At 41.4% G+C, this 7,088-nt stretch overlaps 1 protein-coding gene across 3 annotated transcripts in view; it reads left to right on the top strand.

The window, feature by feature from the left end:
- The first annotated feature begins 2,390 nt into the window (after positions 1–2,390).
- Positions 2,391–7,088, top strand: part of LOC111863755 (phospholipase D1) — a 64,541-nt gene continuing 59,843 nt past the window's right edge. The window contains exon 1 of one of the 3 annotated variants that reach the window (XM_023850372.2): positions 2,391–2,621. The gene's annotated coding sequence lies outside the window, so the exon portion shown is untranslated. Of the gene's footprint in view, positions 2,889–7,088 lie in introns of all 3 variants that reach the window. The other 2 variants (XM_023850373.2, XM_023850374.2) reach the window with 2 other exon arrangements.

Genomic DNA, 7,088 nt, shown 5'->3' with positions numbered 1-7,088 from the left:
CTTCCCACCATGGCGGCCCTGGTTCGATCCCGGGTCTGGTCAAGTGGGATTTGTGGTGGACATAGTGGCGCTGGGGCAGGTTTTCTCTGAGTACTTCGGTTTAACCTGCCAATCTTCATCCCACCAATTGCTCCACAATCACCCTCACCTATCATCTGGGGCTGGTACAATAGGCCAGAAGTTGCTGCAGTACAAGGGACTTAGTCCCACCCCACTAGCAATAAAAATGGATAAAATAGTGTATAATAGAGGAAGGGAGGACTGGAACTGGGGCACAGGAAACTAAGGAGAGTAAGTAGAACAGAGTAATACTTGCCCTTTGAAGGGTAGAGTGAATGGTAGATGTAATGGATTTGAGTTTGATTGACTGGCCCACTTTTTCATGGGTCCACAAACAGTTTGAGAACTACCAACAGCACAAATCAGGTGGCCCATGGCTTGCATTTGGAATCAAGTTCCACAGCACCTTACTACACCCTGGTTAGTTCAATATAATCCACATTGACAAAATATATTTCCCTAGAATCAATTTTATTATTATCCTTTTACCTCTATACATGGATGCTTCCCTATCTAAAATTTATATATATTTTTTATTTCTTCCAGTCTTGTAATATGTACAACTCATCATAACCATCGTGATGTCGCAATTTTAATGTACATGGATGATAATATTCCTCGTAATGAATTTAGAAGAAAACAAGGGGATGTGAGACAAGTTGAATTCCTGAAGCACACCCTGCTGAGGCGTGAACAGCCTTGTTCACACACTTTCAGAAATGAAAGTCATTGGCTCCACAATGTAATGACGCTCAAAGGTCACTCACTCAATTTGTTCCTCATGATGCAATCTCAAGAAGCGTAACATAACACTTCCACTGTAATTGAGACGTGGAAGGTGTCTGAAAGACACAAGGCCATGGAACTGCTTATAAATGCACGAGCCCTGCTTTCTTACAGCATTTGCTATCACAATGTCGCCAGCCCTGTGTGTTGTGATATTGACTCTCTCAGTGTTGAGTGCTGTTGGTGCACTGAAAAATGTTGATGTGGAGCTGATACCAGAGGAACAGAAGACTGTGAGTGCAGATGTGGGGAAGAGTCTTTCATTGGGAGTGGATAACTCTGAGTGGAAGAGACGCAACTTTGTCGATATGATGGATGACCAGATGACAGCAGGCTCAGAGTACTATGGCCCTGCTGTTATAGGCAGCTATGCAGAACAGCAGAAGAAGGAGGGCGATTCCTACAAGCTCCAAGATGCAAAGGACACGAGAGGTGAGGTGGGGTTTTATGGCATTGCAAGGCAGAAGGGCTCAAGGGGACGCGTGAGTGAGGATGGGTATACCGCAGACCACCAGTCAACCCACAGGGACAAGCAGAATTCTGGTTATTATGGCGACAAAAATGGCGCACATAAGGCCTATGATGCGGGGCGATCTTCATATGGGGGCCAAGATTTCAATCGTCAGGGACAGGCTGGAGCTGCTTACGGCGCTAGAGGAGGCCGTAGGAAAGGGCATCATTCCACGGGATTTAAGAACTCTTACCATAAAGACGAATCAGGCAACAAATCTCGCTTCTTCGATGACTCCAACGACGAGGTTGGCCACTATCTGTATGACTCCAGGGATGGCACGTTCAGGGACCGCGGCGTGGACACGCACCATGGGAAATACGAGGGCGGAGCCTACCAAGACACTGCCAGGGGGAAGCAGGGAAAGTTCGGTGCGTCTGCAGCCTATGATGACAGCCAAGGCCACAAGGGACGCTATGCGAATGACGAATATCACAAGGACAAAACAGGATACAATCAGCAGCAAGGTGGGGAGAGCTTCGGGAGGAATCTCCAAGGTAATCGAAACGAAGAGGCCGGCCGTCTCTATCACGAAGTAGCTGGAGGACACGTCAGGCCTCCTATTGTTGGTCATGTCTCCCCGTCGGGCATTTACAATTACGAAGGCGATTCAGGTTATTACAGTCCCAAAGCCCATCATACCGAGATAAATTATCCAGTGCCATATACCAATATTTATAAAGACAAATTAGGGGAACAAGGGGCATACGATGGCCCCATACACGATGGCGAACTAAAAGGAAAGGGTTATGCAGAATATATTGATACAGGGGCCAGTGAATATTATCCAGAAACGAGAGCCGAAATTGACAATTATGATGAACCGAATTATTACAGTTCCATCAATTAACACGATTTTAAACAAGAAACTGAAAAACAATCTGTTAATGAAAATACACACAAATTGCCACTGACCCAGCTGCCTAACAATGATTAGCTTGTCATGTATTGCTTCTCTTCTGTTGGGAGTGTTGCTCATATTTTCGTACTTACCGAAAGAAGGCGCTACGTTCACAAAAAGGAAGGGAAAACTAACAACCTTACTACTAATCAGTAGTATCAGCCGTGGTAACGTAGTTTATGTTCAGTGCTTGTCTCGTCACGTTGGTGTGAGTGGTGTCGTGGTTAACTTGTAAGTTGCTAAGCGAAATAGTGTACAACACTGTTGCGGTAATAAAGAAGTGTCGTATTGTTAAAAGAAATATTGCGTTTGAATTTTGTTGTATGTAATGGATATTTTGACACCACAAAAGGCTTATGTAAGGTAAAATTTCAACATTTTGCTTATTACGAAACTGTTAACGTATTAATGGGCGTAATGCCCAGAAGCTTTTGGGCACTTCAGACGCAACACAGCGAAAATAAAACTGGATCATGATTGTTGGTGACTGTGTGGTATTGTCATGCATCGCTGGACCTGGCTGGTTTTGAAGTTATATTTGATGAGTGCAGTTGACGCATTGTTGGAAAAGGTGGAGGTCAAGGCATGTACAGGTACTCTTAGTATTCTACCTTCGGTGCTAGCGGAAAGGTCAGTCTTATTCATTCTATTTTAGTGAATAATCCATGATTGTGCGGCAAGAATGAGACTGTAATTACGATCGAAAAGCATTAGAGAGCAACGTACGTTAGTGATGGGCGCTGTCAAATGATTTCTACTATCGAATAGCTGAATGCAATTATCGAATGAATCGTTCACTAGCAGTAGTTTTCATTCAGATTTTTTAGTATCCGAATTATTTTACTTTGTAATGCGGGTTGTGAACGATGTCAAGTAGCTATAACAGCCCAGTGTAGTACCGTTTCTGGGGCCCCGGTCTGTGGTTAAGGGTCGAGTCAGTAAAATATTTGGATGATTTTTACGGGGAACCGTGTTGCGATATTACTATTTATTTTATAATTAGGATTGAAATTTATATTATTACATTAAAAAATCAATTTAGTTAAATTTAGGCTGCCTGAATGTAGAAGGGTTCCTCTGATATTTGCGTTCCCGTCACGGCCGAGCCATGATACCAGCGCCTAAGATGAAATCGTGTCTTGAATGTGAAGATGAAGCAAAGTCTGTATGCATAATTAAGCACCATGCTATGAAAACATGTGGGAAGTGGAGGTATGCAACATAAATTCTTAACCTCTGTGCTACAATGGAGATGAGTGGTCAACTTCATGTCCTGACAAATTTATTCACAGGGAAATTGGCTTTAATACCCAGTGGGTGGGTCCAGAGCCTATCAGAACGCTGTAAAGAAGAGAAAAATTTCTTGCACCTGTCAAGAATGGAATCCGGTTCCTTGATTTTCTAGCCTATAGCCTGGTCTCTGTACCAAGTGAACCATCTCAGTTCCTCATGTGTGAATGTACGGGGTGATTCTAAATTATTGTGGTGATTTCTGTTTGTAGGCCACTGAACCCCTGACAATAATCTAGAATTTCCATATATGTATTTTTTAATTATTTTGTCATGGTTCAAAATAAGTGCATTTGTGTGTTTAAATTTGTTTATGTGTGGCAGAAGGCTCACATCAAACATATTTCATACATTTTGCTGTGACAAGAGTGTCACTTAACTCTTGAAATGTAGTTATGGTTGCAGTCCAATACAAATTATCAAACAATACTTTAATTGGTTAATGTGCAACAGTCAAGGACAGTCCCTCAACAGTTCTCCAGTGACCACTGAGAAGGTGTCTCATGAGTTCTGCTACAGTTGATATTATTCCCCTGCATATTTGTCGGTTGTTCTGGATTATGTTGGCCAAGTTGTGACGAATTGGTTGGCTAACTGGATTGTTGATTCCAGCCATAGAGAGTAAAATCTCACTGTAGAACAGAATTTTGTTGAAGGTGTGTGTATGTTTATTGCAAAATTGTCAGACAGCTGCTTTGTTTAGGGTATTCAGCCCACATGCAGAAACTATTTATCAGAAACTACTTCAAAAGGATATTTTGATTTCCGAATGTTTCAAAATCTAAACTTGGCATGAAAACTCATGTTACCATTTTTATTATATTAGCCGACTTCACTTAGTTTGAAAAAATAAGGTAAGTTTATGACATCACCATGCTGTCTGTGATTTCCACCCTGTTTACCATCTCCATTGATGTACTCTTGTTTAGTGATGGTTAGCCATCCTGACAGATGTCTCCCGTTATTCTTGTCCAACATCCTGTTGCTCTAACCTGCATCGTGCTCACTACTTGCATTTCACATCACACTATTTCTCCATACATGACTGCTGGTCGCTGCTTCTGAGATCAGAATTACGCTCAGCTGCCACTTTCCTGTGACTAACTCATTTCGTGGGCCCCACACACTTTTATCCAGATGAAGTCATTTTGAACCTTCTTGCAGGATCTCGGCCAACCTTGGACTCCTTAGTTTCAAACCCCACAAGAAGGAGGGACAGAGGCTGCGGTGCTTCTCAGGAGAGCAGAGCATGCAAATGCAACCAACCTCCCCTCACTCATGTGGAAATATATCTACATTTAAGGGGATTATGTTATGTATGTTTTTAAATTTCTTAGGGGTGGGTTGAGACCGAGTTCACTTGGTATGTTGACCACTGTTTGGCCTATTGTGCCAGCCCTGGGTGATAGGTGATGATGAGTATGCAGCATTCAGTGAAATGAGTATTAGCAAGGGAAGTCGAACTGCTCAGAGAAAACCTGCTCCAGTGTCACTTTGTGTACCACAAATCCCGGTTGACCTGACCTGGGCTCATACCTGGGCTGCCATGGTGGGAAGCTGGCAACCAACTGCCTGAGCTATGGCATGGTCATTATATTGCATTACTTATTGTACATTGTGTGAGATATAATGTGACGCTGTTTTTAAACTCTCTTTGGAATGAATCAAATTAATAAAACTACCATAATCTGGCAGTTTAAGAGTGCATTCTGTTCAGTTGATCCATTCGAGATCTGAGGTTCTCATGATTGTGACTATGAGTAGTACTGTTTTCTGGAACCTACCGCACCAAAACATTGATTTTTTTCTGCCAGTCTGCTTGGCATCATATTCGAGAACACAGTAATCATCAGGGAATCCATCTGATTTAATGCAAAATGGCTTAAATAGGCCCTTCCAAATTTTTTGTGTTTGCCTTCCCTATTTAACAGAGCTTACAAGCAGCAGAGGAAGGATCTGATGTGTTCTTACACTGTCCTCCAATTTGATAAATTGAATTCAGCAGTCTGTCCCCATATGCAAGGATTGTGTTCCTGAAAAACACCTAAGGTAATGAGACAAAGACATAAAGGGAAATTTGGGTTAGGGTAACCACAACTGCTGTTAACACAATTCACAAAGCCGCCTGTTCTGACACTGAAAAGGAAATTTGTAATAACACCCAACATACGGATGATAATTTGTAACCAATAAAACTGATTTTGGATGTCATTGCAGCCCTTTTCCCAGCATGTGGTGATGGATCTCTTGGGGCAGAAGTCACTGATCATTTTCATATGTACTAAATTAGAGATAAGGTCATGTAGCACAAATGGGGGGCACGAGGAATGCATATATGATATTGGTGGGAAAGTCAGAAGGAAAGAGACCACAGGGAAGACCAAGGCGTAGGTGGGTGGACAATATTAGAATGGATCTTAGAGAGATAGGATGGGATGGTATGAATTGGATAGATCTGGCTCAGGACAGGGACCAGTGGAGGGCTCTTGTGAACACGGTGATGAACCTTCGGGTTCCGTAAAATGCTGGGAAATTCTTGAGTAGCTGCAGAATTGGCGGCTCCTCAAGATGGGGTCAGCTCCATGAGTAAGTAAGTAAGTACTAAATTAAAGATTGTGAACACAAGAAATATTATCTTTTTTTTTTTTTTTGTGCAAAATGTTATTTGCCATTATTTTCAGTCTCAGTTTTAGCTTCGAGGTTGAAACCTACACTGCGCTGGCAGGTATGCTACTCCTGGCAAGCTTGCTGGTATGGGGACTGAGTGAAAGAGCACTGCAGAAATCCATATGCTATGGTTCAGAAAACTGGATACACATGTGAAATGGGGATTAGTGAGGGATTTATATAGATTCAGTTTTGATTTTAAGCCGAATAAATTAATTTGATAATTTTTTTATTTTAGACGTATTCAGTGATTTATATTTGATTGTGCCCATCAGTAATGTGCGTGTTGAGTCGTTTGCAATGAATTGGATATTCTCTTCTGTTTTTACAGCCCTGGCCCTTGCCTGTTCCAACTTGAGTCACCTTTTAAATTGTCTGCCTATATCTTCATGTCCAGTTGGCTTATATATAAATTCAAGCTTCAACACTTTCTATTTTGTCAAAATAATTTAACCATTTGGCTCTGCGATCATCTATTTTATAAGATACTGAATACATGTTTAGTTCCATCAATATATCTTGACTTCTAATTTTATTAAATTTGGGGTGTTCTTTGATACACAGGATTTCACTTCCAGTTTACTTTTGCCAGTGCCGTTATTATTCCCAGTCCAATTTTCATTACTGTGTGAAAGCGTGAGCAGTGCCATTGCTGTATAAGATTTTAGTTCTTTTTCTTTTCTTCTTCTTCTTTTTAATGATCTGTTTGTCATCCCACATACTGCTTGAAACTGGTGTATTCTGCTTTGCGCATCATAGTCTGTTTCATAAGAGGTATATTTTAAATATGAAACTTTAAAATAACCGTTTTGCTGCAGACCATATGTTTTCCTTGAAAAGCAGTCACTTTTGTTTTTGTTAAGACTTTTGCTT

This window comes from Cryptotermes secundus, unplaced genomic scaffold (assembly GCF_002891405.2).
Source record: "Cryptotermes secundus unplaced genomic scaffold, Csec_1.0 scaffold572, whole genome shotgun sequence".
Lineage (NCBI taxonomy): Eukaryota > Metazoa > Arthropoda > Insecta > Blattodea > Kalotermitidae > Cryptotermes > Cryptotermes secundus.
The sequence above is the reverse complement of the archived record's forward strand: the minus strand, read 5'-3'. Positions and strand labels throughout refer to the sequence as shown.